Source organism: Myxocyprinus asiaticus, chromosome 30 (assembly GCF_019703515.2).
Source record: "Myxocyprinus asiaticus isolate MX2 ecotype Aquarium Trade chromosome 30, UBuf_Myxa_2, whole genome shotgun sequence".
Lineage (NCBI taxonomy): Eukaryota > Metazoa > Chordata > Actinopteri > Cypriniformes > Catostomidae > Myxocyprinus > Myxocyprinus asiaticus.
In genome coordinates, this window is record NC_059373.1 from 16,518,859 (window position 1) to 16,544,166 (window position 25,308).

General features: G+C 38.0%; 1 protein-coding gene across 6 annotated transcripts in view; it reads left to right on the forward strand.

Annotated features, from left to right (window-relative positions):
• Positions 1–25,308, forward strand: part of trps1 (trichorhinophalangeal syndrome I) — a 221,675-nt gene that overhangs the window by 172,093 nt on the left and 24,274 nt on the right. The gene's annotated exons all lie outside the window — the stretch shown is intronic.

A 25,308-nucleotide genomic window follows, 5' to 3' on the forward strand; every position in this document is an offset into this window, starting at 1 on the left:
TCTCTGGAGAGATCTGAAAATTGCTGTGCACCGACGCTCCCCATCCAACCTGATGGAGCTTGAGAGGTCCTGCAAAGAAGAATGGGAGAAACTGCCCAAAAATAGGTGTGCCAAGCTTGTAGCATCATACTCAAAAAGACTTGAGGCTGTAATTGGTGCCAAAGGTGCTTCAACAAAGTATTGAGCAAAGGCTGTGAATACTTATGTACATGTGATTTTTTTTTCGTTTTTTATTTTTAATAAATTTGCAAAGATTTCAAACAAACTTCTTTCACGTTGTCATTATGGGGAATTGTTTGTAGAATTTTGAGGAAAATAACTAATTTAATCAATTTTGGAATAAGGCTGTAACATAACAAAATGTGGAAAAAGTGAAGCGCTGTGAATACTTTCCAGATGCACTGTGTGTGTATATATGTGTGTATATATATATATATATATATATATATATATATATATATATATATATATACAGTTGTGCTCAAAAGTTTGCATACCCTGCCAGAAATTGTGAAATTTTGGCATTGATTTTGAAAATATGACTGATCATGCAAAAAAAAACAAAAAAAAAACTGTCTTTTATTTAAGGATAGTGATCATATGAAGCCATTTATTATCATATAGTTGTTTGGCTCCTTTTTAAATCATAATGATAACAGAAATCACCCGAATGGTCCTGATCAAAAGTTTACATACCCTTGAATGTTTGGCCTTGTTACAGACACACAAGGTGACACACACAGGTTTAAATTGCAATTAAAGGTTAATTTCCCACACCTGTGGCTTTTTAAATTGCAATTAGTGTCTGTATATAAATAGTCAATGAGTAACAAACTTCTTTCACATTGTCATTATGGGGTATTGTTTGTAGAATTTTGAGGAAAATAATGAATTTAATCCATTTTGGAATAAGGCTGAAACATAACAAAATGTGGAAAAAGTGAAGCGCTGTGAATACTTTCCGGATGCACTGTATGCAATGAGCATGCTCTCCCCAAGGAGTTTGTTCGAGAGCAGAGGAAAAGAACTAAATTGTAATTCATGCATTGAGCACAGCAGCTGTGATCTCTCTGCGTTTTGGTGTGAGAGATACTCTAAGAACGGCCATCTTCCATAATACTCATCAGGCTTGGATGGCTGCAGTGACTGCCTCATAACACTGAGTAACAGAAAACATCTTGTGGTCAGGATTTACCTCCCATACAACACTCAGATCTTCCATTTGTCTGGAAACAACACAGATCACTGTTAAAAATGCTAAAAGGAGTTGTATCAAATATTTTTTACTCATTATTTCTCTTTAGGTTCATTTATTTTTTAAGAAAAGTTTAAATGCCAGAAACGATCATGCCATTTTTCAACCTCTTTCTGACCCGTAGAATTCAAATAAAATCACAAACAAAAACTAACTTACTGTACATTTGAGCTTCTTCAAAGTTTTAGATTCATCCCAGTGATTTGAGTCTTTTGAATCCATTTAACCAACAAAATTAATTCAGTCACCATTTCTGCAGATTACAGTAGGCGATGACAAATGACAATGGCAAGTGTCAAATTAAATTGACAAATATAATACCACTTAAAAGGTTAGCATATTTTTTGTTCCAAAAATGGTCATAATTTAGTATTTATTTTCACCCTCTCTCTGACCCTTAGAATTCAATGGGCCACTTTTCACTGCCGCATCTGTCAGACTTATGTTAAATATTATTATGTAGTATATCATGTAGTGACCAATACTTAACAAATCAAAACTTACATACAAATCAGTGTAGCTTCTTCAAAGATTGTGATTCATCCCAGTGACTTGAGTCTTTTGAATCTGTTTACAAAAAAAAAAAAAAAAAAATCTGTTCACTGATTTAGGGCTGCAACAACTAATCGAAAAAATATAATAATATAGGACACAATAAAAAGATAATTATCGACAGTGGAAATCATCGACAACGAATTTCACAATCGATTAGTTGGATATATGCGGCAAGTATCAGTGACGTCACTTAACAGCCTGGTGAAAATGTGTTGCATGATGAAACTCATTTGAAAAACAACAGAGACAACTTGAAGCAGACAAAACACCACCCAAGTTATCCAGTGCACGAGAGCACTTTATAAACACTTCAAAGAAGATCATAATAAGAATACAGTTTAATATGGAGCGTTAGCTGCTTCAGGTACATTGACAGAGGGCGTGTGCTATTTGATGCGCTTAAGAGTTGTTTCTCTCCAGCACGACTTGCCTTTTACTGCTATTTTCGATGTTTTATAATGTATACATGTTATGAATTCAAAATCAGGTGCGTATTTCGCAAAACTGTTTGATTTTACCACATGCGAGTCTCTGTTAAACCTCAGTGAGCAAGCGAGTGAGTACATCCGCGTCAGTAAAGCCGATCGCAATGGAGAAAGGGAGCACAATCATTTTGATTAAACTGGGTTTTGCAGTTAGTAATCGTGCAACATCATACCTCGATTTCAGTTTCAATGTAATTAATTGTGCAGCTTTCATGGATATCACACTGTCTCATTACTCAAGGTGTGTCAGTTTTTAAAGTGTTTTTGATAATATTTCTTCAACATGTGAGCGCATATAATATAATGAGTAGCTTTGAGACTTTTCAGCGCGAGTGTGAATCTGCTCTGCATTTACAGATTGTTTTATTCTGCCTCTTTTATTCAATAAAGGCATCATTTCCAACTGTTTAATTCAACTCAGAACACTACACTCATATGGGCTGTGTCTCGTTTGGAAGGATGCGTCCTCCGGAGGTTGCATTTGTCGGCCGCATACTTCATCGGGGCTGTCTCATTTCAGAAAAGAGAGTAGGACACTTCGAATGCAGCCTTCGAATGCAACCTTCTTTCACAGGAATTCGGAGGATGCATGAGGTGTATCCTTCGTGGGCACTCACAACCCACAATTCTTTGCTTCAACGGAAATGTCTAAAAAAAATGATGCCAATTTGCCCGTAAATATGATGTTCAAATGCAAGGAATGTTAATTCCCGAGTTGAAGTACCTCAGTAGATGGGTGCAGAGTGTATAATTATATTAATATATAATTAAATAAAGTATTAGACTAAAAGTACACCTGTAAAATCTATTTTCTTTTCTCTTTACATCATTATAACTCTCCTAAAATGTACCTCATTCCCTTCCAGAGGGACTTTGTTCCCTTCTCACTCAAAGCGCTCCGCTTGTTAAAGAGTGCCGTGCTGTCATAGCAACCATGTTACATTCCGTTTCCGTTTGTCCTACGAAGGCCATCTCATTTAAACGAGACTTGTTTAAAGGAGGACACTCAGTATACTGCAACCTTCAAAGGATGCATCCTACCTAGCATGCAGTCTTCCAAACGAGACACAGCCCTCGTCAGGTACGATTTTCCCCTGTGCTCTCTCAAAACCGGCACTTGCTGCAACAGCATACACAACAATAGTTCCTGTTGTCACTCAGGTGATTGTTTTATATTAAACTGTATATAATGCTGAATATAATGTATAATAATTGCAAGGGTCCTGATATTTGAAAGGCCTGATAATGCCAAATGTAATGTCTGATTTCACCAGTGAATTTATACCATGGCAAACATAAATTTACTGGATAAGCATACATATATTTATTTATTTTGTTTTTCATTTTTTTTTTTTTTTTTTTTTTTGTTTAGAAACATATAATTAGTGACAATACTATTTTAAAACCTGCGATATTAATTTAAAATACTTAAAATGTATGTAATCAGTGACAGAACAAACATATGTATCTAACATAATTATGTGTTTTTCAGCTTGGCAGAATTACTAATATTTCTATTTTGGTGTCACCAGTGCCCTCAGCTGGGCTGATTTTTTTTGTCCCACTCCATCCCGATGGATCATTTTACTCTTTAATGAACAGTACGTTGTTAAGTTTTACAAGTAAAAGGAACTGTTTTGCATATTGTCCTGAAAGTAATAATAATAAATGTAAATGTAACTTTTCATGATTCAGGCTTTGTTTATCCAATTAATCTATTAATCAAAAGAAATAATTGAAGATTAATCGATTATCATAATAATCGTTAGTTGCAGCCATACACTGATTTGTTTAGTCGCCATTTCTGGAGGTTACATAGTCTTTTATGTGTTATAACTGAGTCATTGAATCATATCTTCTATTGGCTTCTATTTATTTATTTAAGAAATTCATACATAGCCACAGTTTATGTTAAACTACAAAACTAATATAAAGCATTTAAGCATGACCTTTTTATATGAAAAATAAATAAGATAATGAGAAACCTAAATTCTATCATAATGGAAATTTAGTCATGTGTTTCTATAACTTTGGTTGTGTATATATATATCTGTATATTTTATATAATTATATTTTAAAATGTGATAACTTCATTTGCTGTCAGCTACACAAACACACAAACTAATGTTAACTGAATAGATACTGCAGAGCAAACAATGTCACATAACAGCTGTGCAGCTAGACTAGCCCCTAATAATGCAACAATGGGTTCAACAGTACAATAACTGTTCAGACTAAGTGTTACTGTCACTGAAAGGCACTAAATGGTTCACGATGACTGCAGAAGTCACATCATATGAATCCGAATGAGTGAGTGACTGGAATTAGTTACTATTTTATCAGTAAAACACTATATGAGACTTAACAGCAATTCACATGCTGACTCTTTGTTCGGTATGCCATATTCTAAGAGTGAGATTTATCCAAGCTTTTTAAAATAGCAAAAGTCAATATCTTGTTTATACAGTGCTATGTTTTTTTACTTTGATCTTTAAAGGTGAAAACATCATATATATATATATATATATATATATATATATATATATATATATATATATATATATATATATATATGGCACTTGCCATAGATGTGGCTGTCTTGTCGGGCACTTCTCACGCACTTTACAGTCTAGCGGATCCCACAAAAGCTCAATCCATAACACTCTTTTCCAATTAACTGTTGTCCAATGTCTGTGTTTCTTTCTCCACTCTAACATTTTCTTTTCGTTATTCTGTTTCAAAAGTGTTTTTTCTTTGCAATTATTTCCATAATGCCTGCACCCCTGAGTCTTCTCTTTACTGTTGTACATGAAACTGGTGTTGAGCGGGTAGAATTCAATGAAGCTGTCAGCTTAGGACATGTGAGGCGTCTATTTCTCAAACTAGAGGCTCTGATGTACTTATCCTCTTGTTTAGTTGTACATCTGGCCTTCCACATCTCTTTCTGTCCTTGTTAGAGCCAGTTATCCTTTGTCTTTGAAGACTGTAGTGTACACCTTTTTATGAAATCTTCAGTTTTTTGGGGCAATTTCAAGCATTGTATAGCCTTCATTCCTCAAAACAATGATTGACTGACGAGTTTCTTTTTTGCCATTTTTGATCTAATATTGACCTTAAGACATGCCAGTCTATTGCATACTGTGGCAACTCAAAAACAAACCCAAAGACAATGTTAAGCTTCATTTAACAAACCAAATAGCTTTCAACTGTGTTTGATATAATGGCAAATTATTTTCTAGTACCAAATTAGCAATTTAGCATGATTACTCAAGGATAAGGTGTTGGAGTGATGACTGCTGGAAATGGGGCCTGTCTAGATTTGATCAAAAATGACTTTTTTTCAAATAGTGATGGTGCTTTTTTTTTTTTACATCAGTAATGTCCTGACTATACTTTGTGATCAGTTGAATGCCACTTTGGGGAATGAAAGTACCAATTTCCTTCCGAAACAATAAAATCTGTACATTAATCCAAACTTTTGGCTGCCAGTGTGTATTAGTGCCCAACCGATATATCGGTATATAAATATTAGCCTTTTACCGATATGCGTCGATATGAAAACTTTTTTTCAGAACATATAATGCAGAAAACAATGTTTTAGAATTGGTGTCATTATGTAGTTTGTCCAGCAAAGCGCGCTCCGACTCCATTGTTTACATAGCTGAACTGACGGTGGCTCTGCAGACAGGGCGGAGTTCAGCGGTGTCATCACGGTACGTTGTTAACTAGTCTGTTGAATACATATTGAAAACTTAATAAACAATGACCCCATCATTTTCCCTTTTCAGTATAACTAATATAACGTTAACCTTGTCCCTGACAACCATGTCACTCATGCCTGTTTGCTGTTAGCCAGCTATAGTTTGTCAGTGCAGTCAGTAATGTAGCAGATTGAAATGTAAACATCAGAGCATCTTTTTGCAGCTCAGCAGACAACGGTGCGGTGGTGGATTTTGTCTGTTGAGTGTTGATTTCACACTATGTTATAACTTAGTTGGTGAGACACAATGCTGGAAAGTAAAATAAACAGTGTCCGTCTTTTACTCTCCGTGACAACAAGCTTATAGCTAACTAGCTAATCATGTAGCTACTTTCATTGTTGTCAGCTGAGTGGAAGCTAATGAGTAAACATGTATTCACCAAACTGTTTTGTTTAGGATTCACAGTTTGGTACCCCCTTCAACTGAACAATTCTAGTCGTCTCATTTATAAAATGTCATATTTAAAAGTCTGGTTTTCCACCTTTGAAAGTATCCCCTGAACTTGTATAGCAGAATACGGTGTAACACGGCTGCCGCTGTTTATCTTGACTCGGCAGTATTAATATAGTCAGCATTTGACTGATACTAAACAGTACTGATGTTTATTTAGCTATTTATTTTATTTTTATTCTTTATTTTAATGGTCAGCATTTGACTGATACTAAACAGTACTGATGTTTATTTAGCTATTTATTTTATTTTTATTTATTCTTTATTTTAATGGTCAGCATTTGACTGATACTGAAGAGTACTGATGTTTATTTATCTATTTGTTTTATTTTTATTTATTCTTTATTTTAATGGTCAGCATTTGACTGATACTAAACATACAGTACTGATGTTTATTTAGCTATTCGTTTTATTTTTATTTATTCTTTATTTTAATGGTCAGCATTTGACTGATACTAAACAGTACTGATGTTTATTTATCTATTTGTTTTATTTTTATTTATTCTTTATTTTAATGGTCAGCATTTGACTGATACTAAACATACAGTACTGATGTTTATTTAGCTATTTATTGTATTTTTATTTATTCTTTATTTTAATGGTCAGCATTTGACTGATACTAAACAGTACTGATGTTTATTAAACTATTTGTTTTATTTTTATATATTCTTTATTTTAATGGTCAGCATTTGACTGATACTAAACATACAGTACTGATGTTTATTTAGCTATTTATTGTATTTTTATTTATTCTTTATTTTCTGTGTTAATTTCTAGAATTTGTTGACATTGTATAATAATAATGTTAAATATTCTTTGATAAAAATATTTGTTTAAGAAAGCAGCCTTCTGAGTACCTTTGCATAGTCATATCGGTGCAAAATCAGTGAAAAATCCACATAGAAAAGTTCTGTTTTCATTCCAGCTCAAAAATTTTATATATATATATATATATATATATATATATATTGTGTAAAATATATTGGATTTCATTTATGGAATTCATGAGGGCCAAGACTCTCATCACACCTTCTTCGAATATTTGTATACTTGACTTTCAACTTCATTAAATCCAAAGTGTCAAAAAATGCCTACATTCCTCCCGCCTCTCGTTTTTGTGCCCTCGGATTGGATTTACTATAGCTGTTTTAATTAAATGTCTGCAAACCAGCACGTTTAGGGGATCGGAGGGATAATTAACAATGGCTTGCGTGAAAGCTAGCTATCAGCAAAGGTCAAGAAAGAAAGTGTTATAGTCACACCAAGGGATGAAAAAAAAATGCTGAATATTTTATTTCATTGTTAAAAGGGTGTTGCACCAGACTGAGAAGGATGTGGGTATGTTTTAGATATTAAAGTTTGTTAAAATTTGAAACCGGCTAGTCATTCAGTTTGCCTGAGGGCAGATGGGGGCCCTGTAGTTCAACACTCTTCCAGATGGAATTGGTAATTGACCTCAGCACAGCTCGCACTTATTAAAAGCAGCACTGTCCGAATTGGAGGAACAGTCCAACACATACAGTATATGAGTGAAAAAAATAATTTTGTAAATCGGATTTTGCTAGTTTAATCAAAACACGAAACTTTTGTCCATGTGACACAAAAGGTAATAGCTTTGTGCAAGTAACAGATTGAAATTTAAGTCATATTCACAAATAGTTTTTCCCTTCAGTAAGCTGTTAAGTGCTTTGACTGAATCATAGAGTCTGATTTTCAAGAATCTTATCAGTCCGATTTGTAAAAGAATCATCAAGACTTGTTAAATATCGGTCCAGTTTTATGATACTTTTATGGTGCTCTTTTTGTCAGTTTGGACCTTGACAGCCCCAGTCCTATTGTGTTCCACAGAAGAAAGAATTTCATTGGCGACAATTGTAACAATATGACAGTGAGTAAATAGTGACAGATTTTTACATTTTTAGGTAAACCACTCCTTTAAGATCCTGTTCCTTTGGCTGGCATTGTATTAGTCACTCAGATATGCAGCTTACATTAGTGACTCTTTAAAGCAAATAAACCTTTCTCTGTAAGTGCAGTAGTTCTTTCCCGTCCAGAATCTGTAGATTATTTTCCAGTTACTTTTTGGGGACACTAATTAAATTTGACTTTACAGTAAAAGCATAAAGATTGAAAGGAAGGGAAAAAATTACATTGCTTATGTGTCTTTTTGAATGTGCAGGCCCAGAATTGTGTCCTAAAATAGATTCTCCTCCTCTGCTGGCCTGTTTGGCAGGCGCTGCTCTGTGTGACCTGCCTGCTCTGATTAGCTCGGTGGTGGGGAAGGAGCCCAGTGTTGGGAAATGAGCAGAGCTCATCAGGCCAATGGGGTCAAGGTGACTATGGCCAAGAGGCCGTGACAGACTTCAGAAAACTTTTTTCTAACTTTCTGTTCTTTCTTTAATGGTATCTTTTTTTTTTTTTTTTTTTTTTAATTATAGTCCAGGGTTTTGCTTTAAAGATTCACTGTAGCAATATTGCAACATTTATAACTACATTTAATAGCAGCTCACACTCTGAAATGTATCATAGCAACACGTTTGGCAGAACAATGTTTACGGAGATCAAGACTGCAACTAAAATTAACTGATTGCGACAATAATTTAAAATCTAGTCGCCACTGGCGACAGTCATGTTGTGTGTGTTCATATGCGGTTTCGTCAGATATCATCTTGTAAGTTATTGAATATATTTTTAGAACGCGCACAACCAGTGTGTCTTGTGGTGCTTTTTACCCATTCTGTTGTGATGAGCACTCTGCACCGCACGCAACAACAAATCCAGCATGAGTCGTGAACAAATGACTCTTTTGAATCGGGTCTTTTTCAAAAAGAAATTAGGGTTTGAACTCAGGAGCTCAGGTTAGCAGTTTGAGTCAGATTCACTTTCTCAACAAATCAGCCATCATTGAGCTCACAACTGGGAGCACAAAAATGTCAAAATAAGAGTCCCATGTGTATTTCGGGCTTCTTTATAATTAATAGTCCCATATTGTATACCACTTTTTTCTTATGGTAATTATTGATTGGGATTGGAGTAGCACAATAAACTGCATCTAGGATTTCATTCAGTTTGCACTCTTGTAGTCTCTGTGTCTGGGGCCATCCGGTAACAGTAAAGAAAGACTAAGACAATATTTTAAAACAATTAGAATTATATATATATATATATATATATATATATATATATATATATATATATAATCAAGCTTTTGACACTTAGGACAATTGAGGGACTTGTACACAACTATTACACAAGGTGCAAACATTCATTAATGCTCAAGAAGACAACACACTACTATATGCATACTATATGTAAATATCTGTAATGTAGATTCTGAAGAGCAGTACTAAATAAAAACAAATATTTTATCTTTTATATTTATATAAATTATGAAAGGGGTGTGAACATTTATGAGACAAAAGGGAATGCAAACGTATCTTCTCAACTATTTATATACTGTTTATTAAACCTTCGATTCATGGGTTATCAGCTGACTTCTTTTATTTGGCTTTCTATCTTTTTCCTGAACAGCAATCTAAATCGTTAAAATATGTGATTTGGCTACTAAAAACAGCCATTTGGCTCCTTAATGTTTCAGTTTAGGAGCCAATGGTTCCTAAGTCATTGTTTTAGTCTGGAGCACTGGTTTACCATTTGAATCTCCCAGCATGCTCATGTCACAAAACGCAAGAACACGTTTAGTCTAAACGACCCCTCATACGGGACCCCTAACTAATATTTACAAGTAATGCACACAACAGAGACCATTTGGTAAAAAAAAAAGGGGTTCTCAGAGATGAGCATATCCAAATGCATGGATGCAGGGGCGGATCATCCAATGGGTTTTATGGGCATTTGCCCAGGGGGCCAGGCCACTAGGGGGCCCACGTGAGCAAAAAATGAAGCCCATTTAAACGTGAAGACTGTGTGCAACAGCTAAATGTGTCCATGTAACGCATGGTCATATGGTAACGTTCCGCTCCAAATGCCATCCCCCAAGTCGACTTGATGGGTCCAGTAAAAGTGTAAGCAGAGTACCTTAATCCAACTCTGCTTACTAGAAAACTTCTTGTTGCTATTGTGCATCTCTGAATGCAAAATAGCATTTTAGTCAATGAACAATGCTCATTATTAAATCAAAGTAGACCATAATGCATGGAATGCCTTATTCTCAAGCAGTTCATGAACTTACGCATGCAGTTTACTCTCATATTTTCATGGCAGTAGCCTGGCAAAGCAAATGCAACCTGCCTGCATCATGCTTTAACACATAATTCCCTTCACCAAATGCTTCTCTGCTGTAGTGCCAGTCAGGAGCATTTTATCTGAGCCCAGTGTCAGTGTTTAGTCATTTGAGCTGATGGGCACTGAACTATGGAAGCTCCATGGAGGCATCATTAGTGTTAGTTGCTGGATGATGGTCCCTTCCTGTGTACTCAGAGTGGCTGAATGATTTCTAGGCAACATGTAGGAGGATCTCAGCTTGGGTTTTGAGCCCCTTGGAATTTGTCACGCCATTGCTAATTTTAGCTTTGTGGAGCATTGCCTTCCCACAGCTAATAATTTTTTCATAATCTTTACCCCAATTTTCCCCAATTTTCTTGTCATTCCTCAATTCATCTTCCATTTTTCTGTGACTTTCTGCATGATCAGTAAAATTTGCTGTCAAGGTAGTAGTTAAGCTTGGGTTCCCCATGAGAATTTTTCCTAATAGCACACGTGCTGAGACGTCTATTTGATGTGATTCAGTTAATGATAATAATTGATAAAATGTTACCTATTGGATGCTAGATATTCACTGCATTTATATAACCTTTACATTTAATCATTTGGCAGATACTTTTAACCAAAAGCAACATGTAGTGCATCTAAGCTATGCATTTATTGTAAATATGTGCATTACCTGGGAATCTAACCTGTAACCTTGGAGTTGCTTGCACCATGCTCTTCCAGTTGAGTTAAAGGAACATATTACAGCATTTATGATTTAGAATGTGTATCCACAAATGTGTAGGCCAAGATTTGGCTTTATGGAAATGTACATTTGCAGCTAGTAGTAAAAGAACATGGATCATTTTTGGCTTGAAGCTTTGAAAATTTTGCTTAGGGTTGTAGATTGGTTGTTGGTTGTCCTCTGCTATTAACACACACACACACACAAAACAAACAAAAAAATCATTGAGCCTTACTCTTGTGCTTTAGCTCCCACTTGACAGAGTGAAGATATGTCACAGTTATAAATGTTATAAATGTTTAATTTATAAATAATGAGTATTATGACATTTTATTGATGTAAATTGAGTTATGGAGAGCCACATGCAAGAGGAAAGTAGCACTTTCTTTGTGTTAATGACTACTGCTACAGTTAAGAATAATGGTCAGAGTGCTGAAAATGACAGACTAATTGTTGACATGATAGTTGAACAAATCTATAGCAAGCTCCTTTTTAGCCCAAACCTATGACGGTCTTGAAAAAACACAGCAGTGGCAGCAATGGAGATCTTTGCATAAGTACATAAAACAATCACTCATTTAAAAGCATTGGTTTTGTGGTAATGTGGATTCATTGTTGGAGCATTTTCATGTGTTTATTTGATTTTAATAAGTTTAAATGGGTATATAAGCATAATTCCAATGTGATCGGTTGTTGCCCAGGGGGCCAGGCCACTAGGGGGCCCACGTGAGCAAAAAATGAAGCCCATTTAAACGTGAAGACTGTGTGCAACAGCTAAATGTGTCCATGTAACGCATGGTCATATGGTAACGTTCCGCTCCAAATGCCATCCCCTTTTTGGACTCAAGATGCCATCCCCTTTTTGGACTCAAGATGGCGCCGAGTATGGCTGCTGCGTTGCGAGCTCCGACACAACTTAGCAATGGTTTGTTTGTTTTGTTTACAATTCTTATGTTTTTTGTCTTGGATGTTGTCTGCCTTATTGTCTACGACAGACAAACACTTTTGGACATTGGCTCAGCGATCTCACACCGTAAACCGGACTTCACATTCCTCAATGCCGACCCGCTGTTTACAAACACGCAAGCGGACCCCTTTGTCTGGGCAGCACGGCCGCGGAAACGCAGGAGGAAAAGGGGAAACAGAGCCGGCGTTCTCATCAGAGTAAGACGCCGCGCAAATCGACCCCCGCTACCCACTATTCTACTGGCAAATGTTCAGTCTCTGGATAACAAGCTCTGCGAGCTGAAAGCGCGGATCTTTTTCCAACGAGAGACGAGGGACTGCTGCGTTATCTGCCTTACGGAAACTTGGATGTCTGCGGAGATTCCAGGCTCAGTCATTGAACCCGCGGGGTTCTCCATGCTCCGAGCGGACAGAGCGAAAGACCTCTCAGGTAAAACTAGAGGAGGTGGTGTATGTTTTATGATCAACAAATCCTGGTGTGATCAGAGGAACATACATTCTATCAAGTCTTTCTGTTCTCCTGATCTGGAATTTCTTATGCTTCTGTGTCGACCATTCTGGCTACCGAGGGAATTCACAGCGGTCATTATCACTGCTGTGTACATTCCCCCACAAGCCGACACAGACCGGGCACTCAAGGAACTGTATGGGAGTATAAGTGAGCAGGAAACCGCGCACCCTGAGGCCGCGTTCATTGTGACCGGGGACTTTAATAAAGCCAGTTTAAAATCAGTCGCACCAAAATATCACCAGCACATTAGTTTCAACACACGAGGGGACCGGGTTTTGGACCATTGCTACTCTCCGTTCCGGGATGGCTACAAATCCCTCCCCCGCCCACCATTTGGCAAATCGGACCACTCTTCCATTCTGCTTCTGCCCGCTTACAGGCAGAAACTGAAACAGGAAGCACCCACCCTCAGAACGATCCAGTGCTGGTCGGACCAATCAGACTCTACGCTACAAGACTGTTTTGATCGCACGGACTGGGAGATGTTCCGGTCCGCCTCTGATGACGACATCGAGCTTTACGCTGATAGCGTAATGTGCTTCATCAGAACGTGTGTAGAGGAAGTGATTCCGACCAGAACTGTGCGAATCTATCCGAATCAGAAGCCGTGGATCAACAGCGATGTTCGCGCAGCACTTAATGTGCGGACCTCCGCTTTTAATTCCGGGAACGCGGAGGAGCATAAACAAGCCAGTTATGCCCTCCGAAAAACTATCAAAACAGCAAAACGCCAGTACAGGAGTAAGATTGAAGGACAGTTTAACACCACCAACTCTAGAAGCATGTGGCAGGGAATTAACATCATCACGGACTTTAAAGGGAATAAAAACTCCGCCATGAACACCGCTGCCTCTCTATCGGATGAGCTAAATACTTTTTATGCTCGTTTCGAGGGAAATAACACCGCCCTCGCGGAGAGAGCTCTCACGGCCGAAGCTACAGAGGTTAGTTCACTCTCCGTCTCTGTAGCGGATGTAACCCGATCCTTCCGACGGGTGAATATCCGCAAAGCCGCGGGTCCAGACGGCATTCCGGGCCGCGTCATCAGAGCGTGCGCGAACCAGCTGGCTGGTGTTTTTACGGACATTTTCAACCTTTCCCTCTCTTTGTCTGTAGTCCCCACATGCTTTAAAACATCCACCATTGTGTCTGTTCCAAAACAATCGAAAATAACTTGTTTAAATGACTGGCGTCCTGTTGCTCTGACCCCCATCATCAGCAAATGTTTTGAGAGACTAATCAAAGATTACATCTGCTCTGTATTACCACTCAATCTTGACCCGCTGCAGTTTGCTTACCGTAACAACCGCTCCACTGATGATGCCATTGCATCTACAATACACACTGCTCTCTCCCACCTGGAAAAAAAGAACACTTATGTGAGAATGCTGTTTGTAGACTACAGCTCAGCATTCAACACCATAGTGCCCTCCAAGCTAGATGAGAAACTCCGGGCTCTGGGCTTAAACAGCTCGCTGTGCAGCTGGATCCTGGACTTCCTGTCAAGCAGACGCCAGGTGGTTAGAATAGGCAGCAACATCTCCTCATCACTGACCCTCAACACTGGAGCCCCGCAGGGCTGTGTTCTCAGCCCACTACTGTATTCCCTGTACACACATGACTGTGTGGCAACACATAGCTCCAATGCCATCATTAAGTTTGCTGATGACACGACGGTGGTAGGTCTGATCACTGACAATGATGAAACAGCCTACAGAGAGGAGGTGCACACTCTGACACACTGGTGTCAGGAGCACAACCTCTCCCTCAACGTCAGTAAGACAAAGGAGCTTGTGGTGGACTTCAGGAGAAAAGACAGAGAACACAGTCCAATCACCATCAATGGAGCACCAGTGGAGAGAGTCAGCAGCTTCAAGTTCCTGGGTGTCCACATCACTGAGGAACTCACATGGTCCGTCCACACTGAAGTCGTTGTGAAGAAGGCTCATCAGCGCCTTTTCTTCCTGAGATGGCTGAGGAAGTTTGGAATGAACCGCCACATCCTCACATGGTTCTACACCTGCACTGTGGAGAGCATCCTGACTGGCTGTATCTCCGCCTGGTACGGCAATAGCACTGCCCACAACCGCAAAGCACTGCAAAGGGTGGTGCGAACTGCCAAACACATCATCGGAGGTGAGCTTCCCTCCCTCCAGGAAATATATACAAGGCGGTGTGTGAAAAAGCTCGGAGGATCATCAGAGACTCCAGCCACCCGAGCCATGGGCTGTTCTCACTGCTACCATCAGGTAGGCGGTATCGCAGCATCAGGACCCGCACCAGCCGACTCCATGATAGCTTCTTCCCCCAAGCAATCAGACTTCTGAACTCTTGATCTCCCACGATCAAAATAAATCAGCCCTGCACTTTATTACTCTTTTATCTCACACCGGACTGTCATAAATTATATTACTGTCATTATATTATGTCTCTCTTAACAACTGACTATCAACCGACAGCCTGAATGTCAATACAGTACAATACTGTACATTCTATATATATACTTTTTTCATATATATTTTAATTTTTATTGAATAATGTGTATCTATATAGTATCTATATAGTAAAAAAAAAAAAAACAAAAAAAAAAAACAAAAACAGCATATTGTATACTGTGCAATGTATGTTATTATTGTATATTGTTGAGTGTAATTGTGTATAACAGATGTTTAAATTGTGTTGTGTTAATTTGATGTTTTAAGTCGAGTTTAATTATGTATAACAGATGTTTAAATTGCGTTGTGTTAATTTGATGTTATTGTAAATTGGTATATGTCTCATCACTGTCATGACTGCTATGTTGATCGGAACTGCACCCAAGAATTTCACACACCATTGCACTTGTGTATATGGCTGTGTGACAATAAAGTGATTTGATTTGATTTTTTTGATCTCATGAGAATTTGTATGTATTCTTGCGTAAAGTTTGGTTCAAGCAAACATACATTCCCTTACGTTTGCATAGACACTGAAACATACAATACTGACATATTGACAGCATCTAAATGCCATCATTATATGTATTAACACCTATAGAAACGTACAAATGTATATGTGTTCTATTTAAATTAATATTGAATAATTAATAGAATTAATCAGTTAATTAAATGCCATCACATTTATTTAATGCAGTCGACATTACATGACATTTTAATGGTTTCATTCAGGTCTGTGGGATTTCTGCTGCCCTATACAACCTTTTAAAGGATTATATCACTTTAACAAAGACTAACCTTTAAAATGTTAAAAATTAATAAAAACTCTAATCGTTTAATCATTTATTAAGTATTTAATTTTATTTTTGTTTGCCATGGGACAGACAAGGAGTTTTCAGAATATGCCAAAAAACAAAAACAAAAAAACATAAAGAGCACCATAAAAGAATAATAAAATGAATCCATATATATATTTTTTTCTACCCTTTTCTCCCCAGTTTGGCATGCCCAATTCCCAGTGCACTCTTAAGTCCTCGTGGTGGCGTAGTGACTCACCTCAATTCAGGTGGCGGAGGACGAATCTCCGTTTCCTCCGCGTCAGAGACCTTATCATGTGGCTTGTTGAGCGTGTTACCGCGGAGACGTAGCACGTGTGGAGGCCCACGCTATTCTCCGTGTTCATCCACGCACAACTCACCACGCGCCCCACTGAGAGCGAGAACCACACATTATAGCAACCACTAGGAGGTTACCCCATGTGACTCAACCCTCCCTAGCAACCGGGCCAGTTTGGTTGCTTAGGAGACTCACTCAGCATGCCCTGGATTCGAACTCACGACTCCAGGGGTGGTAGTCAGCATCAGTACTCACTGAGCTACCCAGGCCCCCCCAATATACATTTCTTAGCTATAATCCAAATCTTCAGACTGCATTCTGTAAACAACAGACTTTGATTCAAGCCTTTTATTCAGTGATCTCCGTCTCAATCTGCCGTAGCACCGTCGCACCCACTGTAACGTCAACCCGCGTTGGTTTCGTTTTGAAAATTCTTTTTTGAAAATGTTTCAAAAATTGCCGCCTCAAGCATTACGACCAGTGGTTTTACGGCATCAGGAGAAGATTTACAGTGATTAATAATTTAAATTCCACTCTCTATCTCACACAATGCTATTGTATGCCATCAGGGAGCACATTGGATGCAGCGCATCGCCCCTTTGAGAGTGAGAACCACTAATCACGACCACGAGGAGGTTACCCCATGTGACTCTACCCTTTCTAGCAACCGGGCCAATTTGGTTGCTTAGGAGACAAAAAGATGCACAAATTATATGTTGTAGCTGATTATAGTCTGATAATTTCCTTCCATCCACAGTCATCTTCAATTAAAGGGAAAAAAAATATCTCTCATTCCAGATTTCACTTTTATATTTAACTTAATGTCTGCTACCTACCCTGAACCCCTGATCCTGGACCAGCGAGCTGTCATAACCAGATCTGACCATGTTTATTAGGCAAATTGGTGTCACTGCTATATCTGATCCCACACAGCAACAGCCTACACCAAACAAAATCTCTCTCTCTCTTTCAGGCCCCTGTGCTTTTGAGTGGGTATGTTTGTCAGGTTTTTCTCTCAAGATGAAAAGGATGAGTGGTATACTTGTGAATTTGATATTTTCTCTGAGCACAGTAAAATATTGGGTTCAGAATTATGGGGGCAATAATTATGAAGCTCCAAGAGTGAAACTGATATGAACCGAAAAGCTCTGGTTATACAGTATCTTCCAGTTGACTTAATTGCATTTACAGTTGCTGGGAAAGTATGTGAATTGTTGGATTTGCCATAGATTTATCCATTAATTGGACATAAAGTTTGTCATAGCCAGAATTAGAAATTAAGAGGGGTTTGGGGCAACCATGTCACTGAAATTGACAAAAATGCCCCAGAAATTCAAAATAAGGGGGCAAAAATTATCCCGTAATGCATTCTTTTGTTGTTTATTTGTAACATCTGATATAATTCTTAATATTTTTATTCTAAGCCTAGATATCACATAAAATATGATCTGATGTTGATTTATGGTTTTGATATATGGTTAAGAGGTATACAGTATATTGTCAATCTAATTATTCAGATTGATAATGAATTGTTAATGAATGTTTATGAATGGATTAAATTGTATTTGGAAAAATATTTGAAAGAAATGATAACACAGTTTATTTTTATATATGTTTCAAAAATAAAAGGATGCCTTCATAAATGTAAAAAAAAAAAAAAAATGTTCTTGAAAATCTAATGCAGGGGGCAATTATTGACCCTTACTGGAAAAGTTTATTTATGACACGTCTCACAGTAGACAAATACAGTCTTTTAAACAAATTATACACAAACAATGATATATTTTCATGTCTTTATTTAACACAGTGTATAAACATTCACAGTGCAGGATGGAAGAAGTATGTGAACCCTTGGATTTAATAACTGGTTGACCCTCCTTTTGCAGCAGTAATCTCCACCAAACATTTCCCATAATTGCAGATCATACCTGCTCAATGGTGAGGAGGAATTTTGCACCCTTTATAGAACTGTTTCAGTTCTGTTATATTCTTGAGCTGTCTGGTGTGAATCGCTCTCTTGAGCATCTCCATCGGGTTGAGGTCAGAACTCTCCAGAAAGACTCCCACCCCAGACTGTGTATTTTCTTCTGTTGGGCATTTACTCCTGTGCAGTTCCAAGGGTTCAACTGCAAATTGAAGGCAGAAAAGCATTAGGTTTTATGTTTATGTGTACTTCGCTAGGTGTGAATGAATACCTCCTTGTGGGCAATTCGTTTGCCTTTTCTCTTTAGCCGCAGTAATTCTCAACATTTGCGTTCTCGTAACTTGTTGTTTATTGCAAAGCCACAAGCGAACAACATCCCACAACTTACTTCGGGAGACTTATATTAAATCTTATATAAATTTACAGGGAAACATGAGTCAAGTGGAAAAAGAAGACCTCCATTGCAACGGAGACATAGCGCATGTGGAGGCTTCATGCCATCCACCGCAGCATCCACGCTCACCACGTGCCCCACCGAGAACGACCACAAGGAGATTACCCCACGTGACTCTACCCACTCTAGCAACCGGGCCAATTTGGTTGCTTAGGAGACCTGACTGGAGTCACTGAGCATGCCCTGGGATTCGAACAAGTGAACTAGCGAACTCCAGGGGTGGTAGCCAACGTCTTTTACCACTGAGCTACCCAGGCCCCCACAAGTCATTGTTAGTATATGGAGCAGCTCACGTTCAGATGCTTAGTGTTGTGTAGTATACACAGTCTCTTTCCCACACATAGACACACTCAAGTGTGCATTTGCTGTGGCCTGTGTTTTCCCTCCAGGGCATGGTGAATTTAGGTTTCAGTGTCCTCCTTTCCACACAATATTACAGCACACACTATTAAAGCAAAGTGTGCCAGAGTTTTGCTGGTGGCAGTTCCCACAGTCTGTATTTTATGTGGTTTGGGGAAGTTTTTTTTTTTTTTCAGACATTTTATCTCAGGTCTGCAGATCGAAAATATTCGGCAATACCTTGCAAATGTTTCCAAATTTAAATCATATTCTACAAGATTCAAGATCACCATTTATGTCTCTTTTTCAGCTTGCATCAGTTGACTTGTGGCCTGGTTTAGGACCAAATTAATATATAGTGACCCCAAATAAACTATTTGGATGCATAAGCCAATTAAAAATATACGTATGCCTTAGCGTTTTTTAACAAAAAAATGTCTAGCATCGTTTGTTTACAGATGCCACTTGGTTTGATATTTTGCATCTACTGAAATGACATTCAGACATTTTTAAGTGTGACTTAATTGTCTAAATACTTTTTGGGGCCACTTTACATTTAAGCACACTTACCATTTCGACTTACCATCATCTTTTAACTTTAAAAACCAGTATGTAATTCGTAGTTTCATCAAAGAACACAAAGTAGGTTATTGAATGTCTTTGATGGACATTGAAAGTAAAATACTGGTCTGAAACCAAATGTATTGTTTTTATCTTAATAAATGCAGTTGTTTTCTAAATCTAGGAAACCGTTCCTAGATCAGGAGGCAACTTGTTGCCCTCAACCTATTCAGTGACTGACAGTAACCTCAAAGGCTTCTCTGACATATGAACAGGTGTGCTGGTGAAGTCATGCCTGAACTCTTTGCTCTCTTTCCTGCTCATCATTGTCTGTCACTTTAACTATTGTCTCGGGTCAGCTGGCCCCGTGATATGACATCCAGGACAAGTCGATACAAACAGCATTGAAGATGACCTTACAGAGGTGACAGATGACACATTTCTGCAGTGTATCCGGATTTCCTCTGCTGTCACCGAGACAGGATGTGTACTCGGAACTGCCTCTGAGAAGAGGATACCACATATCTAAGGAAGACCTAGATAAGGGGTACAGGTATACTGATACTGTCAAAGGACTTTGTAGCGGTAAGGAGAGACTACATCATTGTTCGGCCTCTGGAATAGATTATTCCAGATTACATAAAGCCTTCTTCTGTTTTTTTAATTTTTTTTTAACAGTACAATAGGCTACTCTCATGACTACAAGCTTAAGCCCTCTGTGTGCAAATGGATATCTGCATTTCTCACTTCCAGATAAAGGCCAGTCTTGTCTTTGATCATGTACTCTGATTTGATCTCATTTAGAGAGAAAGCCAAAAACTGAGAGAGCTCAGATAGTCTTGTGTAACAGCGGGGTTCACCACAGTGTGATGCAGGGCCGGACAAAGAAAGAGGATGGGGATTTGGATAGAGATAATAGAAGGGCTCTCGTTGAATCGAGAGCCCGTAGCCCATCTCCTACGAGAGTTTTGGTGAAGGTGGACCGAGGGAGCTGGTCAGCTGTGGCAGGTTGAAGTGGAAGATGTTTTTCTCAGTTTCTGTCTGACACTGTTGATAGAGTACATGTCCATGCTTTTTCCAGATTGATATCAGACCCATTGTGAATGTAGTTGTTATGTATTAGTTGAAACTTGGTTGTGTACAGGGGTGTTCACACCAACAGCAATCTGAAATGACAAAGCAACTGGATGTCTTTCATTTCCAATGGGAGTTGGCTATTTCCAGTAATATGTCTGACAGCCGTTGGCAACATGATGTAGGCAGGTCCAGTGACTTTACAAAGTTGAGAGGAGTTTAAAATAGGAGTGAATGCCAGTGGTAGTGAAGACAGTAGAGCTCCAGGTATCACACGGTCACAGAAAACCTGTAAATATATTTCCAGGCCTGGACAAGTCATGAAAATTACAGTCTATAATGAATATACCTATTTATTGTGAATTATTCTTTTGTGTCAGTTCTTGGTTCACAAATTGGTCTGAACTAGTGAATTATTTTAATGATTTTTTTTTTTTTTTAAACCCTTACCCAGTTATCACAAATTACTGGAAAAGTGTCAAATGTCACAAAAGTCTTGAAATAATAATAATAATAATAATAATAATAATAATAATGGAAATTCTTTGGATAAAAAGACTGGAAACCTTGGAGCTCAAATGATTCGTCTGCAGTGCGATACTATAGTCGAGTACAGGCAAGACAGAGAAGTTTATGTTACTGTGTGTGATTTGACTGCTCTATATGATTGGTCAGTAATCACATATAATATGCAGAATGTCAGTTTTAAGCATAAAAAAAAAAAAAAAAAAAAAAAAATTATTCCTTGTCAAATTTGAATGACTTGTTCATTAGAATTAATCTTGTTTTAATGGCAGTACATCTCATTGTGATAAGATTTACAAAAAGCTATGGTCAGTTATGCAGCCCACCGATGACATTAGCAATGATGGCCGGGCGACCTCCAGCAATAAAGACGGTGTCACTGTGAATGGGGCTTAATACATTGTAATAGTTGGCAATATCATTTGTCTTAAAAGTTGATTAAGTGTCTTATAATTAGCTACAGAACAGATGATTTGATGTTTAGACTTCCTGCTGGCTTGACCTTCTTTTAAAAGAGTTCGTCTTGACATGAAGCATATTGAGAATTACACCAAACCGTGACCTCCCAGGATCTCTTCTCAAGGTTCTAGGAGAAGTAAAGCTTTCAAGGAATAATTTAAACCTTATTTATAAAACTGAATTATACAATTAGAGCTGCAATTTGGCAAGATATGTTGGATTTGCGTAAACCCAGTAAATCGTCCACCTAAGACAAGACTTGATGGTTCGATATGTATGCAATTGTATCCAGATGTTTGCTCACGGCATTGTGATAGTACCGCTTGAGCCTTGAAATGTTGACGCAGGATTTCTGAAATTGAAATTGTCAGTAGGGGCTCACCTAATTTCCCCGCAGCTGATTAAATAATTGTTTATTTAATGTGAGAGGCCCCGCGGATTGCCTAAGTGAATTGTATGTCATTTCATTTCAGTGGCTTTGCATGTAAATCGCCCCTTTAAACCAGACAATCCTCTCTCTTATATCCAGACAGCATGCTAAATGCTATATTAGACATTTTCTTAAATTAGATCTGTAATGTGTCTGTTTCCAAGAATCTCAGTAAGTCACCTTTCTCTCATCATTTTCATTGTCTGCACAATGTAAATTTTTTCAACAGATTTTCATAACAGTCATAATTTTTGTCTTTTGATGAAAAAGTCCTTCAAATGTAATCAATATTTTATCATGTAATTTTCATTAATTAGTACATTTAGTGATTAGCTACTTTTTAGTGTAGCAATTATATATATATATATATATATATATATATATATATATATATATATATATATATATATATATATATATATATATACAAACAGTTGTGCTCAAAAGTTTGCATACCCTTGGAGAATTGGTAATATATGTACCATTTTTAAAGAAAACATAAGTGAGCAGTCAAAACACATTTACTGTATTTCTTATGGGATTCATATTCAACTGTAGGTTATAACAGATTGGCACAATCATAAAATAAAAAATTAAATAACCCCTGTTCAAAAGTCTGCATACCCTTAGCTCTTAATACTGTGTATTGCCCCCTTTAGCATCAATGACAGCGTGCAGTCTTTTGTAATAGTTGTCTATGAGGCCCCAAATTCTTGCAGGTGGTATAGCTGCCCATTCGTCTTGGCAAAATGCCTCCAGGTCATGCAAAGTCTTTGGTCGTCTTGCATGAACCGCAAGTTTGAGATCTCCCCAGAGTGGCTTGATGATATTAAGGTCAGGAGACTGTGACGGCCACTCCAGAACCTTCACCTTTTACTGCTGTAACCACTGGAGGGTCAACTTGGTGCTTAGGGTCATTGTCGTGCTGGAAAGTCCAAGAGTGTCCCATGCGCAGCTTTCATGCAGAAGAATGCAAATTGTCTGCCAGTATTTTCTGATAACATGCTGCATTCATCTTGCCATCAATTTTCACAAGATTCCCCATGCTTTTAGAGCTCACACACCCCCAAAACATCAGTGAGCTACCACCATGCTTCACAGTGGGGATGGTATTCTTTTCACTATAGGCCTTGTTGACCCCTCTCCAAACATAGCACTTATGGTTGTGACCATAAAGCTCTATTTTGGTCTCGTCACTCCAAAGTACAGCGTGCCAGAAGCTGTGAGGCGTGTCAAGGTGTTGACGGGCATAATGTAACCGGGCTTTTTGGTGGCACTGGCACAGTAAAGGCTTCTTTCTGGCAACTCGACCATGCAGCTCATATTTCTTCAAGTATCATCGTATTGTGCTCCTTGAAACAACCACATCATCTTTTTCCAGAGCAGCCTGTATTTCTCCTGAGGTTACCTGTGGGTTTTTCTTTGTATCCCGAACAATTCTTCTGGCAGTTGTGGCTGAAATCTTTCTTGGTCTGCCTGACCTTGGCTTGGTATCAAGATATCCCTGAATTTTCCACTTCTTAATAAGTGACTGAACAGTACTGACTGGCATTTTCAAGGCTTTGGATATCTTTTTATATCCTTTTCCATCTTTATAAAGTTCAATTACCTTGTTACGCAGGTCTTTTGACAATTCTTTTCTGCTCCCCATGGTTCAGTTTCTAGCCTGCTCAGTGCATCCACGTGAGAGCTAACAAACTCATTGACTATTTATACACAGACACTAATTGCAATTTAAAAAGCCACATGTGTGGGAAATTAACTTTTAATTGCCATTTAAACCTGTGTGTGTCACCTTGTGTGTCTGTAACAAGGCCAAACATTCAAGGGTATGTAAACTTTTGATCAGGGCCGTTTGGGTGATTTCTGCTATCATTATGATTTAAAAAGGAGTCAAACAACTATGTGATAATAAATGGCTTCATATGATCACTATCCTTCAATAAATGACAGTTTTTTTGCATGATCAGTCATATTTTCAAAATCAATGCCAAAATTTCACAATTTCTGCGAGGGTATGCAAACTTTTGAGCACTCAAAAAAAACAATTTGAGCGCTGGCAGAAAGTGTGAAATTTTGCCATTGATTTTATATATTTATCAGTATGTTTTAATTAACATTGTTTAATTGTCATCATGAGGTGTCGTTTTTGTCTTGTCTTCGTTATCATTGACTAAATAAATCAAATAAAAAAAAAACCTTCATCAGCAAACATTTTCATCAATAACAGTGTTGACAAGATTAAGATTGTGTCTGCATTTGGCCAGATAATTTTGCTGTCCAGCTTAAAACTGGGTCTTAGAATGAAATTCTAGAGCCACTCTTGGGACTGAAAAACGCTTGGTGCTAAAAGCAGTTATTTTCTGTCCTAAAACAGACATTTTTCATACATTGCATATTGTTTATTGGCCAAAGTTGACAGTATGTGTAAAAATGGTTGCAAACCTCAAGAGCAGCTGCAGATTACTGTAATGGCTTTAAGACAGATAGGTGTGGCACCTGTACCCCACTTCTTTCACCTGAGACTAGAAGCTCTTAATGGAGAGCTTTATGGGATTGTGGGAACATGCTTGTTAAATAAATAGATGTAATTAGGTCTTGCCTCTAGTTACTTTAGATTCCTCTTACCATGACCGAATTATTCTGACTCCTCAGAGCACCTGGTGCAAGGCATTCGTAATCAATCACACACAAACAGAATGCACAGGCAACACCCACAGAAAGTACCAGAGTGCAGCAGGGTCATTCATCACAGCCTACAATGCAAACAAGAGCAGCCATTTTGTTGTTTACTGCAAGTACCTCTAACCCCCACAATACCTGTACACATACTTATGTCACAGCCCTGCTCCACCACTCGCTGTTTGGGGAAAAATTATCTCGGAAAATACATTATCCAAACTATTATTACACCTCAGTCATGTAATTTTTCATCCCATGCGACAGATGAGTGCAAGATGAAAGGTAGCCATCTTTTGGGAGCATAAAGTTTCTTATAATTATGATTTGTGGTATTTTAACTAGTGATAGCACTGTCACAGCCATTTGCGTGAT